General features: G+C 35.5%; 1 long non-coding RNA gene across 3 annotated transcripts in view; it reads right to left on the bottom strand.

Annotated features, from left to right (window-relative positions):
- The window catches only part of LOC121124245 (uncharacterized), a 105,840-nt gene extending 87,209 nt beyond the window's left edge, over positions 1 to 18,631 (bottom strand). Inside the window, exons 1-4 of one of the 3 annotated variants that reach the window (XR_011781855.1) lie at positions 17,366 to 18,630; positions 13,221 to 14,427; positions 12,224 to 12,452; positions 11,667 to 12,146 (exon numbers count right to left, since the gene is read on the bottom strand). This is a non-coding gene — a long non-coding RNA (uncharacterized lncRNA). Of the gene's footprint in view, positions 1 to 7,826; positions 12,147 to 12,223; positions 12,453 to 13,220; positions 14,448 to 14,554; positions 14,748 to 17,365 lie in introns of those variants that run through there. The other 2 variants (XR_005866258.2, XR_011781854.1) reach the window with 2 other exon arrangements.
- Positions 18,632 to 20,686: the final 2,055 nt, after the last annotated feature.

Here is a 20,686-nt window from a genome sequence, read left to right as displayed (position 1 = left end):
TTGAAAAGTCTAAAAGTCAACTTTTCGACGAATTAATTGGAAGCACGATGATGATTGGAAAACCGTCAGAATATCTTAAATCTCTAAGCGAAACAGCTCAGAAGATTTCTATTCCTGAAGATATGGTAAAGCATAAATTTTTAAACGCCGCTCATCCAGAAATTTTGCCTGTTTTGGTCTCAAGATCTGAAGATTCTTTGGAACAGTTAGGCAAATTGGCTGATCAATTGCATGAAATGATTAATATTAAATCAGTTAACCGGGTGATTTCACACTCATCACCTACTTCAGATAGAGATCATAATCGAGAATTCAAATCTTTGACTCTGACTCCATATTATCCAGATCAACGTCCTAAAGTATGTAGAGCACATCTCTTTTATGGACATGCGGCACGCTCTTGTAAGAAATGGTGCATATTTCCAAAATCAAGATCGAATTTAAATATAGAGCCTTCATCACGCCCTTCTTCTCCTATTCGTTCGGAAAACAGGAAAGGCAAGTGAGTTTAGCGGCGAACTCCTTGCCCTTTATCAAAGTCGCAGCTCAAATCAATAATTTGGTAAAGGTGGAAATTTTAATCGATACAGGGGCTACAATATCACTATTACCAATTTCAAAAGTTTTGATTACTTCTCTCAATCCGTCACCTGTAAAGCTTGTCGCGGCTAATGGAAAAATAATTCAAGTATTTGGAGAGTTAACTTGTGTAATTGGAATTAAAACATTACGCAGGAATTATCCATGGACTTTTGTTGTAGCTGATGTAACTAATCCTATAATAGGAATTGATTTTCTTCACCATTACGAATTTGTGATTGACTGCAAAAATGGAACTTTGTCCGACCCTAAAACTGGTAACTTAACTGCATATATTCATTAAACTTTAGGGGACTATCTATAGGAAGTTCAAACTACACTTATTAGTATATATTCTTCAATTTGTGTGTAAGTTGATTACTAGCCATTAATTTATCCCAACGTATGCTAATTGGCTTCTTTATTAGATCAATGGCCTCGGTCGACTACCCAAATGTTACAGAGTCAAAAAAAAAAAAAAAAAAAAAAAATCCCCAATTAATAATGTCAGCTGCTATTTTATTTTATTGTTGTATCCCTTTCCTATTTTACTGCTCATTAGCTTTGATTGTTGAACTATTTACCATGTATTACATGTACTGAATAAAAGATTACTGCATAACTATTATAGTTCCAGCTACATGAAGACTTGTGGGACCACAATCATGTTATATAGACAGTGATATACCGGGATTATGGAAAGGGAAGAAAGCGAAGGAAGGATTAAAAGAAAAAATAAATGCAAATAAAAATAAAAACAATATGGAACACAGGTACTGATAAAGGTCAGGGAAAGTGCGGAACTATATTCCCCTCAGAGTCTGGGAGCAAGAAGCATAGCTGTCAAACAATATGTACTAATCTACTACTAATATGTATGTTAACTCTACATATACGATACAAAATTATGTTAATCCTTACATGCACGTCAAGCATGGTTAAGTTAATAAATGAGGTGGGATGATTCGAAACTGGCCTCAGTTGTCTAAATAGTTGTAAATCTATTTTGTAACTCTAACAAGATTTCTTTCTTTGTAAACCTAGCCTCAACTACAAAAAAAACAACATGTAATTGAGATTAATTTCTCTATGAGTATTAAATTTAAAGAATACTTGATTTTCAATTAATTTCTATTACTAGATAACATTTTGACTAGCATTCAATTGAACTCAGGTGTCATTTCATACTCTAACAAGTAGCCAATGAGTTAATTGGTTAAGAACAGATCAATTTCCAAATAAATAAAGTTCAACCATCTTCTAAAGACTTTTCCGACAGATGTACGTTGCATTTTAAACATAATGCCAATCTCAGGATCATCCTTGTTTTGGCGTAACTTCATCAATGTGAAGAATAAGTCGTCTACTCGATTTAAGGACTCATTTTTATAGTTCAGATGATCAACAGCACATTTGAATTGACTGTATTCCTGTAAATTGAATGGTTCCCAGTCAAATTAACATTAGTTTATAATATAGGTCATGAATATTTTAAAGATGGATAAACATTCTCTTAAAATATATGAATAAAGTTATATAAGAAAAAATGCGTTTTAGAATTTTGCTTGTATACAAAACCAGAGATGCTGATTTAAAATGGAACTTAAGTATCCTTCTATAGAATATCCCAGGATATAGAATTTTATTCATCTACCTGATGACTTATTAATAAAGTTTTGGATCGAGAACATAGATCGAAGGGTTTCTTCTTTGTTATAAGTAGTTTGAACATATTGATCCTTTGTGGTCAAAAGTTCTGATTTTCCATCTTTGTGTTTCGATGGAGTTAAAATACCCTCGTTGATGCTTTCAGTCTTTTCTCCTCCACTAATACCTCCAAGTATTCATCAGGAGTTATAATCATGCTGTTGTCATCAATATTAACTATGTTACCTTTCTATAAAAAAGGATGGTTTTATTTCTTAGGAAGATTTAAAGACCTTAAACTTGCCCCATTTTCAATATTAATCAATAGAAAGATTTCATGTAAAGTATTATTCAATCAGGAACCTTGTAAGGTAAGAAATGATAAAAAATGTTTAAGTCTGAAGCGGAAAAAAGAATCAACATCATATAAACGAAGAAAAGCAGCTAAATTATCTTATGCGTCTCCCAAAAAAAATATCCTTGATAACCCCTTTTAAATCCTACAAATACAGCCCACATTAAGATTCATATTTTTTATTCATTTTTTTTGTTTTTTATCGTTGATAATACATAATTATACGTTACAATTGCAATCAAAGGTCTCAATTTCAGGGAATATATATAAAAAAATAGAGCTCAAAAATATCGTATTTTGTGATTCATAAATTTTTGATGTTATTTCGGCACTATTGACTTTATTAATCTTTTTTGTTTTTGGTACTACACTTGAACAGTAAAAAATCGGTGGTAATCCCAGTCTATAGCTACCCTTGGTTTGAGTATTCCTTGGTGCACGAAAATGTTTAAACGAAGAAGCAAAACAACAACCCACTTGATAAACAGCTGAAAAATGTCATGGAGCACAGTTTTTTTGTCCACTAGAGCAGGGGTTCCCAAAGTGGGGGTCGCGAAATGCATTCCAAAAAACAAATACAATTTTTTTTTTTGTATAACATATACATATTAGTTATAAAATTTAAAATATTGCTTAGTATAAGGTTTTTATTAAATTATATTTTTGTATTTTGATACATTTATATTTAAACTTTAAAAAGTAACAAGGTTGCAAATTTAACTCTATTACTGTAGTATATCACATTTACCTTTAATATCTACCTAATCTCAAACTATGGCGTCATTTGACTTCCATGCACAAATATGTCCAATCTGTGATACTAACTTTGCTGACCCTATAAACACTAAGATTCATGGCTGACCTTGATGCTACGGCTTCTAACTCGGGGGGAAGACTCATTGGGGATATATCCATGAGCCTTGCCGAGCAGGAGGTGGAGGTCCTAAGCCAGGAACCAGCCCTAACGTCGAGTGAGATCACAGATCTTCTTCTGTGCTCAAATGACGACATGACTAGATCCAGATAATTAGGTCATCACCGACCTACAAAGATATGGTTGTAAACCCATCGGGGTCGCCCAGTCGTGTTGTTATAAATACCTCTAATTCGTCGGTTTTTGTGCCCGACAGTGAGGTTGCAAATCCCAACGTTTTTGAACCCCTCTTGCGTGAGGCAGATACGGTTTCGTTGAGCCAAGCAACAGGGGCGGTTCCCAAAATTTTAAGTAGAAAGAGAGTGAGGCTGTCTGCCACAGATAGTGGCCAAGCCTCTACCTCGAAGAGGCATGTAAGAAGTGGGGAGGTCTTCTTATTTAAGGATAAGACTCCACCACCCATTCCTCCTAAATCGAGGAACTCTAAATCCAAGAACAACGCCAATAACCAGCTACCCATTGAAACCATTGTCTTAGGTGGTTCGGAGGGTGCTGGGGCGGTGGAGGGGCCCATGGATATAGCCACTAGCCCAACCCCAGCGGGCCCCTTCAGGCAGACACTGCACCCGTTGAGGGTGATAGAACGCCTCCACGTCCTTCACAGTCTCCTACTCCTCAGGAGGTGAGAACGGAGAGCTTAGACTTGTTGGAGAGAATAAGGGTTATGAAACAAATGATGGGGACCTCCCACAGGGGAGTGAACCTACCAGTGAAGAAAGTGCTGTGGTGTCCACTTCAGCACCGGACCAACCTGACCCGGAGGACCTGAAATTATTAGAAGACGCGGCTAGTGGGGTGGATCTAGATTCATTGATCCCAGAACTGCTGGCCGTTGTCGCGGCCTCTATGACGTCAGGAAAAAGCAAAAAAGGCACAGTCTCCGAAGTCCAACCTGGCCCTAAAGTCACGACGGCTACGGTGGACCCTTCTAAAAGGGAGAGATTGATCACTTCGTTTACCCTTAAGCACCAGAGGGTGCTTACCAAATTAAATGACTCCCCTCTATCAAATGATAACCTGTATTAAGATTGTTGATCTCTTTGAGGAATTTGTTGCGAGTAGGGAGGGGCTGACACCATACATCGTCTATTCATACCTTAACCATCTGGTCTATGCCAAGAACAAAGCAACTCCACCGTCAAAAAACCTTCCGAGGAAGGTGAAGAGTTTGCTGGCAGCCAGATATGTTTACAGGCTTAAGGACAACATGATTATCGAGTTGATGTCGGCCCTTGAATCAGGCCCCACATTTAACAAATTAACTAACCTACTAATAAGGGACTCGGTGGGGGGTTCAATGAGAGAAAGTCCGAAATGGACGCTGCTAAGCAGCAAAACAACGGCAACAAAAGAAAAGGGGCGAGCAATAGGGGCTCTTTCTACTCTGGGAAAGCGCTCCAGCAAGCCCTACGGAAGGATTTCGGGAAAACCATGTCAGCGGTCATTGATGGCAAGGTCTCGTCCCACCTTAAAAACATAAAAATGCCAGAGGCATTTTTGGAGGGATGGGCGGAAAAATTTTCCACTGCCTCAAAGACTGATGACAGGAATCCTACTCCGGTTGGGAATATACTTTAAGTTGCAGAAGGTGATTACGGAGGATGAGGTTAGACATTGCCTACCATCCGCAGGTGCAGGGAGGGACCCTCTTGGTATGGATGGAGGCATGTTCAGATCTCTTGACATCCCTGTAATCACCAAACTGTACAACAAGGTGTTGCTTTTGGGCGAATTACCCCCAGAGCTTCTTTGTGGGAACACCTCTTTTGTTCCAAAGAAGGAGGAGCCCACGGACATGGGAGATTTTCGTCCTATAACAGTCCTGCCACACGTTACCCGGGTCTTGCACAAAGTCATAGCCAATCGGCTAAAGCAGGTCCCTATTGACGAATGTCAGAAGGGTTTTCGTGAGGTGAATGGTTGTTCAGAAAACTCCCTTGTCCTAAATTCACTGCTAAAGTTAGCAACCAAAAACAATAAGAAAAGGAGGGTGGCTTTAGCCTTCATCGATTTCTCTAAGGCCTTTGACTCTGTCTCTCATGAGTCACTGTTGAAGGCCTGCGAGAGATCAGGTGTTCCACCACTCCTCTTAAAGTATTTCAGATTTGTCTATGGTAAGGAATACTGTACTTATGCAATTAACCTATCTAAGTCTGAAAATGTAAGACTCAAAGATGGTATGGTACCACAATCTATATGCAATGAAATGGCTCTCTTAGAGAAAGCCATATTACAAGGAGCCAGCAGACTTGACATAAGTGTTAGTTGTACTAATATGTTATGCCACCTATACCCTGAATATGGGAGAAATATGGTGGTGAAAACACGTAAACGAAAGGACTGAAAGCGAGAGTATTACAAGTGGCGCCGCACATAAATTTCACACACTGCATGATTCACAGGGAATCGCTTGCCAGCAAAACGCTTGAACCAGACCTTAAACATGTTCTCGACACTGCGGTTAAAATGGTAAACTACATAAAAACACGTCCACTCAATGTTAGACTGTTTGCCTCTCTGTGTAACGAACTGGGATCAGAGCATGAGGTCCTGCTGTTCCATACCGAAGTCCGATGGCTCTCGCGGGGAAATGTGCTCAGCCGCCTGTATAAACTGCGGGACGAGGTGCGCCTTTTTCTGATGGAGCATGGATCCCAGCTCGCCGACCACCTCAATGACCCTGCATGGATAACAAGGCTGGCGTATTTGTCTTGCATATTTGAAAAATTAAATGGACTTAATCTGGCACTGCAAGGTGAAAACACTAACATCTTGTCAATGAATGACAAAATCTGCGCATTCAAGAGGAAACTCGAGCGCTGGTCAGGGCAAGTGAGAATGGGGAGTCTTTCTGAGCTGGACGAATTCATCGAGGAAAATGCACTGAGTGTCAAAACTGTGCAGAAGTTCATCACAGCGCACCTTCAGTCTCTCCTGGAACACTTCAACAAGTATTTTCCGGAGGAAACTGCTCCAGAGAAATATGACTGGATAAGATCACCATTCACCGTTACGAGGGCTTATCATCTCACATCCGACCTGGAGGACGCATTGGTTGAACTGTCAAGTGACAGAACCTTACAGGCAGCATTTAACACCAAGACGCTGGCGGAGTTTTGGATTTCGGTCGAGAGGGAATACCCACAGCTATCCAAGGCCGCTATGCATCTCCTGATTCCATTTGGCTCTACTTACTTGTGCGAAAAAACGTTCTCAGCACTGACCTACATAAAAATAAATACAGATCGCGGCTAAACGTGGAGGAGGATCTACGAGTGGCCGTCTCTAAAATAAAGCCCAGAATGGACTTGCTCTCCAAGAATATTGCCCACCCATCTCATTAGGTGTGTTTAAGAAATGTAAATAATAGGCTAAAATAAGTATCCCTAATAAGTAAAGTTTTTGCACATGCAGCAATAAGGTGTCTGTTGCACGTTATAAGCGCACAGATCCTGTGTTTTTCTCAGACAAGACTTACCTGCGCACTTGTTTATAATTGTATGTTCACTCAGCCCTGCTGTTTAAAGTTTCCTGTATTCTGGTTGTATTTTATTTCTCAAATTACTATAAAATAATTTCATCTCTGTAAGGCTGTTGTTATTTTGTGCTGTATTAATGCCCGTTTTGCATAGGCCAGGGGTAAGCAACCTTTACTATCGAAAGAGCCGTTTTGCCCCCTCTTCCCCCAAATCAAATTTGTCTGGAGCCGCAAATCATATTTGATAACACAGCTTATAAAGTTTTATATATAGTTATACTATATATATTAAAACTATAGTTTGTTGCAATTATTAAAGTATAGAACGACAACTGTTGAATTTTTTTAGCTATTTTTACCTGTGACAACAAAGGAAAATACCAAACTCGTCTGAAGAGGAGAAAAAAATACACCTGTAAGTATAGGCCTATTTTGAAATAAATTGCTACCCATATATGTGTGTATATGTATGAAATGTATAAAATAAGAAGCACTCTATTTTGAAATAAATAATATTATATAGCTGCAGCCTAATAGCTTAAAAAGATATATTTTAGTTGACGAAATATTAAAACTAAACGTGAGAGCAGGTCGGACTGGAGGCGGACACAGAAACTCGGTACAAACCACCAGTAGCTTCTGCTCTGTTCAAGAAGCTGCGGCGCTGATCTCTGAGCAGCTGTGACCAGAGAGACTCTATGTTTTCACTGTTTCAACTGTTAAGAAGCAGTCAGTCACTGATCGGCTGCTTCACGTGAACGAGCTCTGATCTCACTGTGTGCGTCTCTCTGGTCGAGTGAGCGGGGCCCCGTGGCCTGTGTGTGCGCGCGCTGTCTGGGAGAACAGACACGCACAAGCACGCACGCATAGTGCATGTGCGCGTGGCTGTGCGCAACATTATAATCCACCTCCAGTGTTGTTGGGGGTCGCCAGTCTCTGGCACCGTTATTTTGGGGGTCGCAGGCTGAAAAGTTTGGGAACCCCTGCACTAGAGGGACTGTTCAGTTATGTTTGGAAAGATAAATAGGAGGAGCTAATATGATGTGGAATGGATTTTACTTTTTAGAAGATACTCATTGAAGGTTCGGAAGACACAAATTGAATTGTTGAGTGTAATGGGAAAGATATCATGGGTTGACTTTAACCTTAATGAATATTAATGAGAACTCTAAGCTTCCTTTTTGAGGAGCTCAAATTGAAGTATCAAGTATCAGCATACTCTTTAGTTTTTGTTATATTTACAGATTGATTAACTTTCTCATTCATAATGTACTTATTAGTCGATTCCCTTGCTAAAGAAGAACTTGGAACTCAAAGAAATGATTGCTGCATCAGTTTAATCAAATTACTTTATGGGAAGATATTCACATCATATATGTATCGCCATCGGAGGGAATTATCTCATTAAGAACCCGCATTCTAGGTACAAGATCTACAACTCATCAATCTCCAATGATAATAAATAAATATATCGACATTTATGAATTTTAATTTATTTCTTAAGTGGTTTTAGTTTACTACAAATCCCGTTTCCTTTAGTTTTTATTAACTTGGATATATATACATCACTATTTAGTATTTACTGGATCTATTATGAATATATGCATATTAAAACATTATACGATCAAATGTATCACGAGCTACTTGTATAATATGTTTAATATATATTCTGTAGGGTATACTACTTCGAGTACACCATTAATCCAATTCCATGGGAAGAATTGCTACCAGAAACAAAGATTAATAATATTGGCAAAGAATGGGAGCGAGTAGACCACTTCCAGGAAACACAGTGATCATAATTCACTTATCTGAAGAGATTCAAAGGAATTGGGGCATTTAATAATATAAGTAATGTTTTGAAACTACTTAACCCGCAATAGCTATACTGAAGCCGTCCCTTAATGTCTTACACAACCTATCAATAAACATGATTATGAATGTTTCAAAAAATTGTATCAAAAGGAAATTACGTAGGAACCATCGAAATCCTAATAAAATCCACTTTTTCATTAAGGCTATAGATAAATGGGAAGATTATGTTATAATAATTTGTGACCCTATACTCTCAGCCGAACTATGTTATATTAAGTACAGAATAGCCTCGAATCTTTAATTCACGTCATGAATGTAGTCTCTGCAGTTATTGCAATATGATTTTGACATTAAAACATGCATAATTATACTCTCCGGACTTATTTTCGCTAATGGGGTCTTAAACTCTTCTAGACGCCGATGATAGTCTTTCGTCTTTATTTTAACAGAACGAAAAATAGGATTTGAATTGAGTTCAATAAGGAATTTAAGTTATTTGGTTTGAAAATGAACTTCAATTTTTGTTCATGAATACTAATTTTGCAGTAATTATGTCTTGCTATAAATAATAATAATGTTCATAAATAAAATGTTCATTACTATACAATAACTATCAAACACAACCAACAAGAACTTTCAAATATATTATAGCCTTTAAATATTGTATTACTCATTGCTGAAGTCAATAAATTTGAATAATATTACGCTATCCTTTTAAATCTTATATAGCTTATTAAAAACCGTTTATATAATAATTTCAATAATTGAATTCAGTTAAATCATATAAGTTAATTTAAATTCAAAATTTGACGAACATGAATTTGTAATTTATTACTTTGGTTCATGTTCATGTCTTTTTACTTTTTGGAGTCAAAATATGAAAACAATATAAATTAAGACGAAATATCAAGTATTTTATACATGGATTTGCACAAGAAATAAAGGAAGACAAGACTTTTTGTATAACAGAAAAGCTAAAGCTATATATATATCAGTGACGAGTATATTCTTTGGTAAATCCCTCTTATTATGAAATTAGGAAAAATAGTGTCCTAGTAATCTTGGAGTCAGAAAGGTCATTTCAATAGATGAGGGTTCAGTTTGTTGTTTTTATCACCCTCTCACGAAAGTCCTTGGTCAAGAAGGGGAATATCTATCATTATCCACCACTATAAGGAAACACACTAACTGTCTCGGATAAAAATTTGAAATCTTGAATCCTGTATGACAACAATGACTTTCCCAATTTGGCCAATGGAGGGTCAACATTAATTAAAGTTGTATTTGGGAGTTAAAATCGGCCCTGCCCTTCTTATAGGTCCTTAAAAAAGTTTCAAATTTTAGAGTGCCCTCTAGAAGGCTTCATGTTCATTAATATTATAGTAAAATATCTCAGTTTACAGAAATTGATTAAATAATGGCAATCATCTTAACTGAAAATCAGGCAAAAACTGTTTGAAACCAAATTAATCGGATAATACGAACAGTGTTAATTTTATTGTCAAAATAAAGCACCAAAAACACTCAAAACATGTTATAGCACCTATTATAAGTAATATAGCAAATAAAAACAATATTCAAAAACATAATGATTAATTCACAATTTCATGTTGTACCATTTTTTATTATCGTGTTGATACATTTTTGTTTTCCGCGTGAACTGTTCTTATTTAAATAGTATATTACTGGGAAATATTAATTCGGATCCTGAAGAAAAAAATTTGGTCTTTATAGACAACCAACAGCTCTTAATTTTTAATTCTCCATTAGGCAATTCTTTGATTCAGAAAAAACGATTCGCCTCCAATCTTTAATGAAATTCAATAACATGGGCATAAAGAAGATAAAACAGATTCAAGATAATTCACATTACATTCAACAAGGGTACAGATATCCTACTATCGGATCTCTCTACTTGGGAAGATGAAGATTTGGAAGACTTAAAAAGCATAGTGGTTTTTTTGTTCTGGAAATATTTCCAGAGGACTCGTACTCAAAACCAAATACCTTCAATGTAAAAATCTTCAATTATCTCATAATAGCTGAATAATATGAAAACTATGCACTTTTCACTAACATTTAATATAGAGGAGGGTTAATATATCCTTCAGACCTTGTTTTTTGTTTGCAATGTGTCTTTTTAAATTAAAAGAACAAATCTTTAACGATGAAGCACTTCATTCATTATTTATGTCATTCTTCAACCAACAAGAAGTCTTTGTGAGGTGTTTCGTGGCAAAAATAGCAGAATGTATAAACTTTTTTCTGGATTATGTGAGGACGGTCATTCTTTTCTCAGTTTACCTTTAATTTGATGGCAAATAATTATTTTTCAATTATTAACGACAGTGTGCTATTACAAAGGAATTAAAACATGCTTAATTATTTTATACGTTTACTTGGTAAATTTCAGACTGATTGGTTCGACCATTTTGAACTACCATGAGCTATGACGATATTAACAGACGTATAAATGAATATAAGATTTAAAATAGTATCGAAAAAATGTGGTTTTTTATATACTTCGGATATAAGAAAAAATCAAAATATAGGCAACTTTTCAGCCGAAAAGAAGTAAAATTTGACTGCATTCATTCGTGATGTAGACTAAGTAATGTAAATTCAAACTCCTTATTTAAATAACTAGGTGTGTTATTTATTTTATAACCCTGAAATTTTATTTAAATAAAAAGTCTTAGATAAGCCGAACTACTCATTCATAGGCAATTAAAGAAATAGTGATAGCAAATACTAATCTTAATTATCATGGGGTAATTAAAAAATAATATGTTGACCAATGGATTCCTTTGACATAATAACTTTTAAAAGATAAATTTGGCAAATTATTCATCACTTACCTCACTCAATAAGCGAATACAATCTAATAAAGCAAAACTTGAAAATGATTTATATGTCAAGCGTAATGTATTTATCAATATTTCGAATCACGTCCATTCCTAGAGTAGCACTTCTTTAGCAATTAATAGGAACAAAAAGTTTCACTTCATACAGCCTCTAAATTTCCAAAATTCAATTGCGTTTGAACATCATATTCTTGAAGTCATTTTCCAAATTATTAAATGATTCTTTTGAATGAAATTTAATAACTATCCCCAACTGAAGATGAACTCTCCAATATTGATGCTTTGACTACATCATATATAATGAAATTCGGTTGGAAGTCCCCCATAATATTTCATATCATTACAAAACTAAAACAGACTAGCAGCAAGGTATTTTAAGAGTATGTCTTTCTTCATTGCAATAGGAGATGAAATTTCTGCTGACTATTTCCATAGAAGATGTAAATTGTAGAACAAGCGACTAGCATCAAGGATCTAAAATATAAATAAACCATGAATATGTTGGATCTTAAAAATTTAGAAATAATATCTGGCAAATTGGATTGACTTACCTCTCAACGTTAAGGAAAAAGAGAGGAAGAACTTGACTTAAACATCGAATTGAAACCGATTATATTCCATAAGATAATTATTTTAAGGGAATAGAAGGGTGTTGCCAACATCGTCTCCGGAAAGAGGAAGTAAGGTATTAGCTTCTGGATATTCATTTTCCACGGGACATAATTGATGATTTCTGTGAGTTTATCCCGGATTTGTTTCCCGTTTATTGTACTCCAATTCCTGTAATACAACTTTTGTATGTTAATTAATTAATTTTAAAGCTTCTTCTAAAGTCGGATTACCACATCTATCGTGCATGTAATAGTATATTTATAAGTTGCAACTTGTATAAGCAAATTGTACAAGTTTCAATTTATTCCTTTTAAAATGCATTATTTAACGACAACAGTGGTTATTCTAAATTTCCAACTATGTTCAACTACTATAACTTATTATAACTATGTACTATCATATCATTTTGATCTATTCAATGAGTTTATTTATGAGTATTATCACTGGGTCCATTTAAACTTTAATATGCGCTAATTTTTAATCATTTGTACTATAATAGTCAAAACTGCACAATTAATAAATGAATCATCAATGGTATAATCAATTATTTCCTAATTCTCAGCCCAAGTACTCTAAATCCTTCATTCAAAATTCCTCTCATTAACAATTTGTAGTTATACAATATCATCATACAAGTTTCAACTTGTACACAAAATGTGTTATCGGGAGAAGAGTGGCTCTCACGGAGACTTCCGTTTAATCACCAACCATAATTTAATATACATCTACAATAGATGTGATAACCCGCCTTAAGTGATTAACGAATTTTCAATCACGAGTTTTGGAAATAAACAAACGAGAAAAACTTCAATCTCATGGGATCGTTTTTAAGTTGCTCAATTCTCGGAAAATTGATGGCCAGAAGTTAAGTAGATTCCTTATTACTTTTAATTTTCATATTGTAACAAAGAATGGAAAATAAATCGAGTATCATACCTAGCAACGGCTATCTCGTTGTCAACAGAACGTGGGTCGAATATATCCAAGTTGATTGATAAGGCAACCTGGACGGGAATTGGGTAACAAGGTTACCCTCCATCGGAGTGGACAACACTATAAATAAAGTAATACTCTACCGAAATTCAAAACTTATGAATTAAAACAAAATCAAGTAATATATAGACAAAAGGTAAGTATATGCAGGCGAAAATATATGGCATCATACAGCAAGAAGGAGAAACACACTGGTTTGGTTTCATATCTGCATTATAAAATATACTCGTATACAACATTTATAGCAACACAAAGACATCGTATACTGTAGGAGCGCGAGTTTTACAATTAAGTTAAAGGAAAAAACACGTTGCCTATTTTTTACAAGGATAACTCCTCGCACTCCTCCATGCTTTATAGAACAGGAAATAGGATACTCACGTTACATCACTATGAAAAGCAACGCCATCTTCTGGCCTCGTTTATATTTTTAATATAATAACAAATTCCAATAAATTATCATTTAAAATTACCATCTAATGGATTTAAGAAAAAAAAAAGAAGCTTAACAATTGCATTGAATACTACTTGATATTTATTATAAATATTGATATTTGAATTAGTGTCAGAAAAATCCTTATTTAGGACTGAAGACTACCGTCTCTCCAGTTTAGTCTCGTCTCGGTCCAGTTCAGTCCTGCATATCAGTCCTAAAAACTGATTAAGTTCCATCCTTGATGACGGCACTCGACTTTTCTTCTTTCTTTCGTTGGGACGTTCAAGGTACAAAGAATAGTCAAATTCAAACATCACTTTATTTTAACTCCTGATAAGCAAACAATACAACTGACACATATAGATCACTGTTTACACATAATATATGATATCAAAAAAAAAAGTTTAAAATATATTTCTATTTACAATAACTATATTATTTGGTATGTCCACGATTAGTGATATCATATAATCTGTGAAAAATAATGAAAATATGTCAGGCATACTTTCTTCTGCATGTTCACTAATAACATCACTTTTTAGGATTGGGTCAAGTTTACCAAAAAATGTTTTTTTCATTTTTTCTCAAACTTTTACTAATTGTATTCGTAACATCATCATTTCCATGTTCTGCATTGTTTTCCTTTTCTGAATCTTCTCAATGTATCTCAATTTCATCAGGCATGTAATCGTTATCAAGAATATTATCATCACCCTCTTCATCACTGTCGTTACCTGAATGTTAGTATACACATTACTATTTACTGTGGTAATTTTGGTCTCAAATGTAATTATAATGTAAGATAACAATTTCAAAGTAATTATGTAAAAAATATCTTTACCTTGGCCTGCTAGCTCAGGAGGAAGCACAACTATATGCAAATCATCACCAGCATTCTCTTCAATTAAATCTCTTGCTGTTGCTAAAAATCGTAATCTCGATTTTCCATAAAAAGATTTGGTGTCCATTACTGACAGATGTTGTCTCTCATTTACTACACTAACAACTCTAATTACTGCAAGCCAATGAAAGTAACGAAAATGGAGACGTGTTGAAACAGCAAATTTCCTTTGTTCTAATTTATTATTTATTTTTCAGTACTATAAATGTCCAACCTTCCTATTTTGGGAACAACAGATTCAAACGTTATTTTTAACAAGTTCCAAATTTATAAATTATTAAATATATTTATAAGTATGCTATTGTATATACTTATTTGAAAAAATGGATAAGTAAATTTGATATTTATAACTTTTTACTACTCAAAAAAATAAATCAAAAATAGTACATAAAATTTTGAATTTACAGTCATCTTCATGCAAACACTATAATATATATTTTTAAATTATTTATTAATATTTTCTAAGTATTAATAAACCAATTTGATAAAATAATAATTTTTTTTAAACCAAATCTGAAAAATATATAGCCTGACAAAATCATGTTCCAAAAATGGGATCGTTGGACTCTTAAGGGTTAAAATATTTTGTGATCACAAATGGGATCACCAGGAGAGAATGGGTTAATTTGGGTTAGGTAGACGTCTACCGACGTCCCGGGCTCCCAGATTTTCTTCCGTTGCTTCGTGTAAGCTTCAAAACGAGTTATGGCGAATTGTTAGAGCTTTCGCTATTCGACTTTTGTTATTCTTGTCGACTTTTGATAATTAATCGTACACCGCGAACACGTCGCCCTGTTGCACTTATTATATCCCCGATTGTTAGGGTCAAAATGATATTTGAGTAGCGTTCAATTGCACCTCCAGGACGGTAATTTTCACTCAATCTTCCAAGACTAAGGATTAACCTCATGGATTGAATGAGAATGCCATTAACTTTTTCATTCTCTTAGAACGATCCGTGCAGCTGAGACTGCATCAACTCCTCATGAGCAATAAAACGTTAAAAGTATCGTGGAATCGAATCGAACCTAATTATGTAAATTTATGTTGTAGAAATTGGCAAGTATTTTTCCTTATATTTCGTAGAAAAGTAATAAACATGAAGGTAAAGAAGAAAGGGTAAGTGTGCGGCTGGCAGTACTAAAAATGTATATTTCTACCTATCAAAAGATACTACATTCACCTCATTTTTTTTAATAACAGGATAATTTTATTAATACCAATTTTAAAATCGGAATAATATTCATTTCTACTATTCTATATATTTTTATGTTATCGCCACACATATTATCTTTGAGTCATTGAGGGATGGGAGGTTGCGAGAGCTTCCCTATTCTTAGTTGTTAAGGTATTATTGACCAAACTTATTCAAAAATACAGGGTAGGACAGCAACACGTGGACTCGAGAGATAGACATAGAAATACATCAATAATTTTATATTTCCGATAATAAGCAAAAAATAATGTTAACCCGAAACATGTAGACAAGTTTCTTTGCAAAACTTTTTACACATAATAAGACCCCTTTATTATCAATCACAGGCTTTATACGTTCCCTGAAGGCCATGCAGCTACTATGGAGGACTTCAGTTAGTCTATATTTGAGTGTGATGTCCTGTTAGTTTCCATCTCCAGTGACCCATATAGAAAATTCTAGGGGGTTCAAATCCGATGAGGAAGGGATCATACCTTTTTGGACCAGAATCGAGCCATGTTACCTGTACAGAACTTTTGCACATGGTGGACGTGTGAGAAGGGACGTCCTGATTTCACACGTAGTTACACTCCGGGGAGTTGGTCTCCAGCTATGGCAAGATGGTGAACCTAAACGTCCTAGAAAAGGTCTCCTGTTCGATTTTCTGTCCAGCCTTGAAAAAGAACGGAGGCATCTTCTTTCCATTAGAGGCAACAACGCGAACCATTATTAGGGATGGATATTTGGTGTTATAAACCCCTTGAACCTCTTCTTCTGTTTCGCAAGTTAGTAGTCGTTCCAGGAGTTGTGGAATTGATCAACTGTGAAAATCTTCTTGTCCAAGAAAATTTTCCCAATTTACCTATTTGCCTTGATCCATTTGTTGATTTTCTTGCACCTCTAGAGCCTCTTGGCTTTCATACTCTTTGTCAAAAAGATGGTGTTGGGTCCCAGTGAAAGAAACTAATATCAAGTTGTGCTTAATAACCTTCCTGATGGTCCTAGGAGCCACAGAAAAGTCGTTAGTGAGGCAAATCATCGACTAAGTAGGATCATCCTTTATCTTCTTCTCCAAGATAACAAGAACTTCGTATCCCTCTTTAAAATATCCTTATACTTCCTGACATCCTGGAGAGGTCTTCTATATATATTTTTTTTTTCTTCTTTTTTCACTTGGCCAACATAAAAACCAGGCGTGTGGAACACTTAACAATGTGCGTAATCTTCATCAGATCAACTCCGCTGACTTTTTGCATGTAGCTCGCTCATAATGATTAAATGACTGAATGATTAGTATAACTTGTTTATTTAAAAAGGACGGAAGAAACAGAATATCAAAAAAATCACAAAACCTTTTATAATAATGAAACATTAATACTTTTTGAATTTTGATATATTTCCAAAATCTTTTAATAAGATCTAAGATGTGAGAAGCTGGAAATGATTGATTGATGAAAATGCTTCTCTACCTTTCTTGGCGTTGTACCCATCGATAAACCAATCCTCACAAGATCGTACAAAGTTGCCTACGTTATCTGTAAACCTGTAAATTCAGCCTCCAACTCGATGAGATCACTGACATTTCTAACCTAAGCAAGTTTGTCGTATTTGTGCGCTATTTAAAAGAAGACGTGATAAAGGATGATTTCATAGTTCGTTAGCCTATTTCAACACCAACAGTCGATGTGAAGATACTCGTGGATGAATTCTTCAGAGACAATCATCTTTTAAGGAATATGGTTTCTTCAGTTTGTTGGGACGGAGCTCCAGCAATGCTGGTTTTGGAGTGCTGTTGAAATCCACAGCGCCACTCATCATTGTTACGCACTGCTTTCTGCACAAGCATTCGTTGGCAACAAAAAACATGCCTCTAAAAGTAGCACAAGTATTTGTAAATGGTTGAATATGTGAACTACGTGTGAAATAGTACTATGAAGCACTGCAGCTTCAAAGTGCTGAGTAAGGAAATGGGCTCAGAATTCGAGGTACTTCTCTACCGTTTTAACGTTCGGAGGTTATCCAGGGAAAGAAGCTTAATCGAGTTTTTGCCATGCTTATGGAAGTAGCCCGGTTTTTGCGAGACATTGTCCTGCAGATTGTTCATTCTCCCTTTGGCGTACATGGCAGATATTTTCGATGCTCTCTATAATCTCAATTAAAATTGCACAGGTGAAGCTAAACATTGTACTTGTGTCTGAAACGGAACAGCAAAAGACACATTAATTTGAGGCTAATATTTATTGATTTTTTGTGTGTGTGTGAAATTCATGTTCTGTAGATATTGTTCTATGAAAATAGTGGTTCAATTTCTGCACTAATAAAATATATACCTATGTTCTGAAGAAGTAATATTTTATTTTTCCAATCACTAAGGGGTTCGGTTAATGCTCTGATGAAGCTTGCAGGGTTGAGTATCTTCAATAAGGTTAAGAACCACTGGTCAAGTATATATACAAATATGTTACATATATGACATCGGGAGAAGAGTTGCTCTCACAAAATACAATTAATATATATACGTACCCATTTATCAAGGTGTCTGTTAAAAACGTATCGTTGATCGTGTTTGATCAACCTAGGACTGATTGCCTTATCAGTCTTTCTTCCCCACCCCATTCAGTCCTTTCTTTCATTAGTCCAATCTATTTTACCTTTCAACGGTCCTAAGGACTAACACATCTATCTTTCAGTTCTACAGTCCTAGCTATCTTTATTTCTTCTCTCATTGCTAAAATTGTATAATATATTAATGTAATGTATTTCGTATTTCCTTCCCCCTTGTTCTTCTTATCGTCTTGTATTTTCTTTTATTATGTATTAAAGTACTGTCTTTTACCTAGTATAAATAGTCATGTATTTTGTATATTAATTAGAGTAGGGTTTTTGTATCAAAAAGAATACAGACGTTTCTGTAAAAAGTATTGTCCTTATTCCTCCACGTGATTTCTTCTCATTATTTCTCGGTTATCCTGGATTTCTTCGGATAAACAGTTTCCTTCTCATCACGCTCGTCAAGACGTAACATTGGCGACGAGGATGGGATCAGGATCACGTGACCTCCTTGCTGTGGGATTGTCGGCGAAACTAGCCCTGCTGGAGTTGGGTAGCCCTCTTTTGTCGACAGGGAGAACGCTCGTTTGTCTACGGAAGGCGGAGCAATATAGACTGTGCCTCAGTTTGGGTTTGTGGAGGAAGGAAGAGAACCGTGGTCCCTTACAAGGAGTGAAGTGTGTGTCCGTGTCAGGGACCACATCATTAAAAGTGGATTTAATCCTATGAAGTTTTGGTTCCCTGTTTTTCCTACTCTCCCGTTCACATCATTGGATAATGGATGTGCAATGGTATCTCCTCTGGACCATCCCGAGTTGGATGAGGGTACATCAAGCGAGATCGATACGGGATACAGGGACGAACAGGTTGCTCGTGTCCCTAAAACCTCTATAAGGGTGATCAAGATGTCTCCCAGGGACGAGCAGGGTGCTCGTGTCCCTAAAACCCAAAAAAGGGTGAACGGTATGTCTCCCATGGACGAACAGGGTGCTCGTGTCCCTAAAACCTTTACGAGGAGTAGTGTTTCCTTTCTCCAGTGCGCGTGCTGAGAGCACGGCACGTTTATGGAGATAAATTCTAGATATACAAGAGGAAATGGTTTGTCTGTGCCTGAAAATGGATGGAGCGGATCAATAAACTGCTATTCATGGAGCGGAACCTGTGTAAGCACCGTCATGGATTTGGTGCTTGGGAAGTGATGTAATGTATTTCGTATTTCCTTCCCCCTTGTTCTTCTTATCGTCTTGTAATCTCTTTTATTATGTATTAAAGTACTGTCTTTTACCTAGTATAAATAGTCATGTATCTATTGTATTTATTAGGGTAGGGTTTTTGTATCATAAAGAATACAGATGTTCCTTTAATAACCGTTGTCTTATTACTCCACGCCATTCCTTCTCCTCACTTCTCTCGGTCGTCCTGGATCTCTCCACCTATAAATAAGTTTGTGTCTCCTCTCCCTCGTCAAGACACAACAATTAAATAAGAAAATAATGACTGATGGTTAGAAAGTATAATAAATACGTTCTAGTCAGGCATCTATAGATCTCATTGAAAGAGTTATGAACTATAATGTTACTTCAGAGACTCAAATGATGTAGTTAGTATTAAATACGCCATTTAAGCATTTCTGCAAAAGACCGATAAGTACCGGTCCTAGAACTGACAAATTTGGATTGCAGTCAGTTTAGACCGATCCAACACTAATCATCGACCATAATTTTGGAACAAAATGAGATATATCACTCAAATCAGCGCCATTTTGTACGTACAATAACTTCTTATACAAAATAAAGTCACACAAAGTGTCAAAAAATGTTTGAAATTTAAACGCTTGACGAACAGCATACAGGAGAAAAGATTCTTAGTTTTAAGGTGAAATGAGTTTGGTCAGAGTTTTGTAAATTTCTAAGTGCCCATTTTATTTTTTCGACTACAAATATGCAACAAAAATGTCGTTCAGAACACTTACAGGGAGATATTTCTACCTTCAAGACCATTCAAATTTGCACTTTATTGTTTGTCTAACTAAACAATATGTGTTCTTGCATATTTTGGTTTGTGTCTGTTGATTTTTTTTGTATGTGGAACGGACAGATCGGCTGAAAAATACAATTCTTATCCCTACACTAATCGTTCTTTTGGAAACGTTGATATGGAATTTTTTTGAGGGCTTGACTTATATTTTTTGGAAAAAAAAATTCAAAAATCTACAGCTATTCACAAAAAAAACTAATTTTTTTTTTGAAAAATTCCCGTTATTCACAAAAATTAACTATTTTTTGGAAAAAAATTTGCAAAATCCACAGCTATTCGCAAAAATAAAA

Source organism: Lepeophtheirus salmonis, chromosome 9 (assembly GCF_016086655.4).
Source record: "Lepeophtheirus salmonis chromosome 9, UVic_Lsal_1.4, whole genome shotgun sequence".
NCBI lineage: Eukaryota > Metazoa > Arthropoda > Copepoda > Siphonostomatoida > Caligidae > Lepeophtheirus > Lepeophtheirus salmonis.
This window is presented reverse-complemented; position numbering and strand designations above follow the sequence as displayed.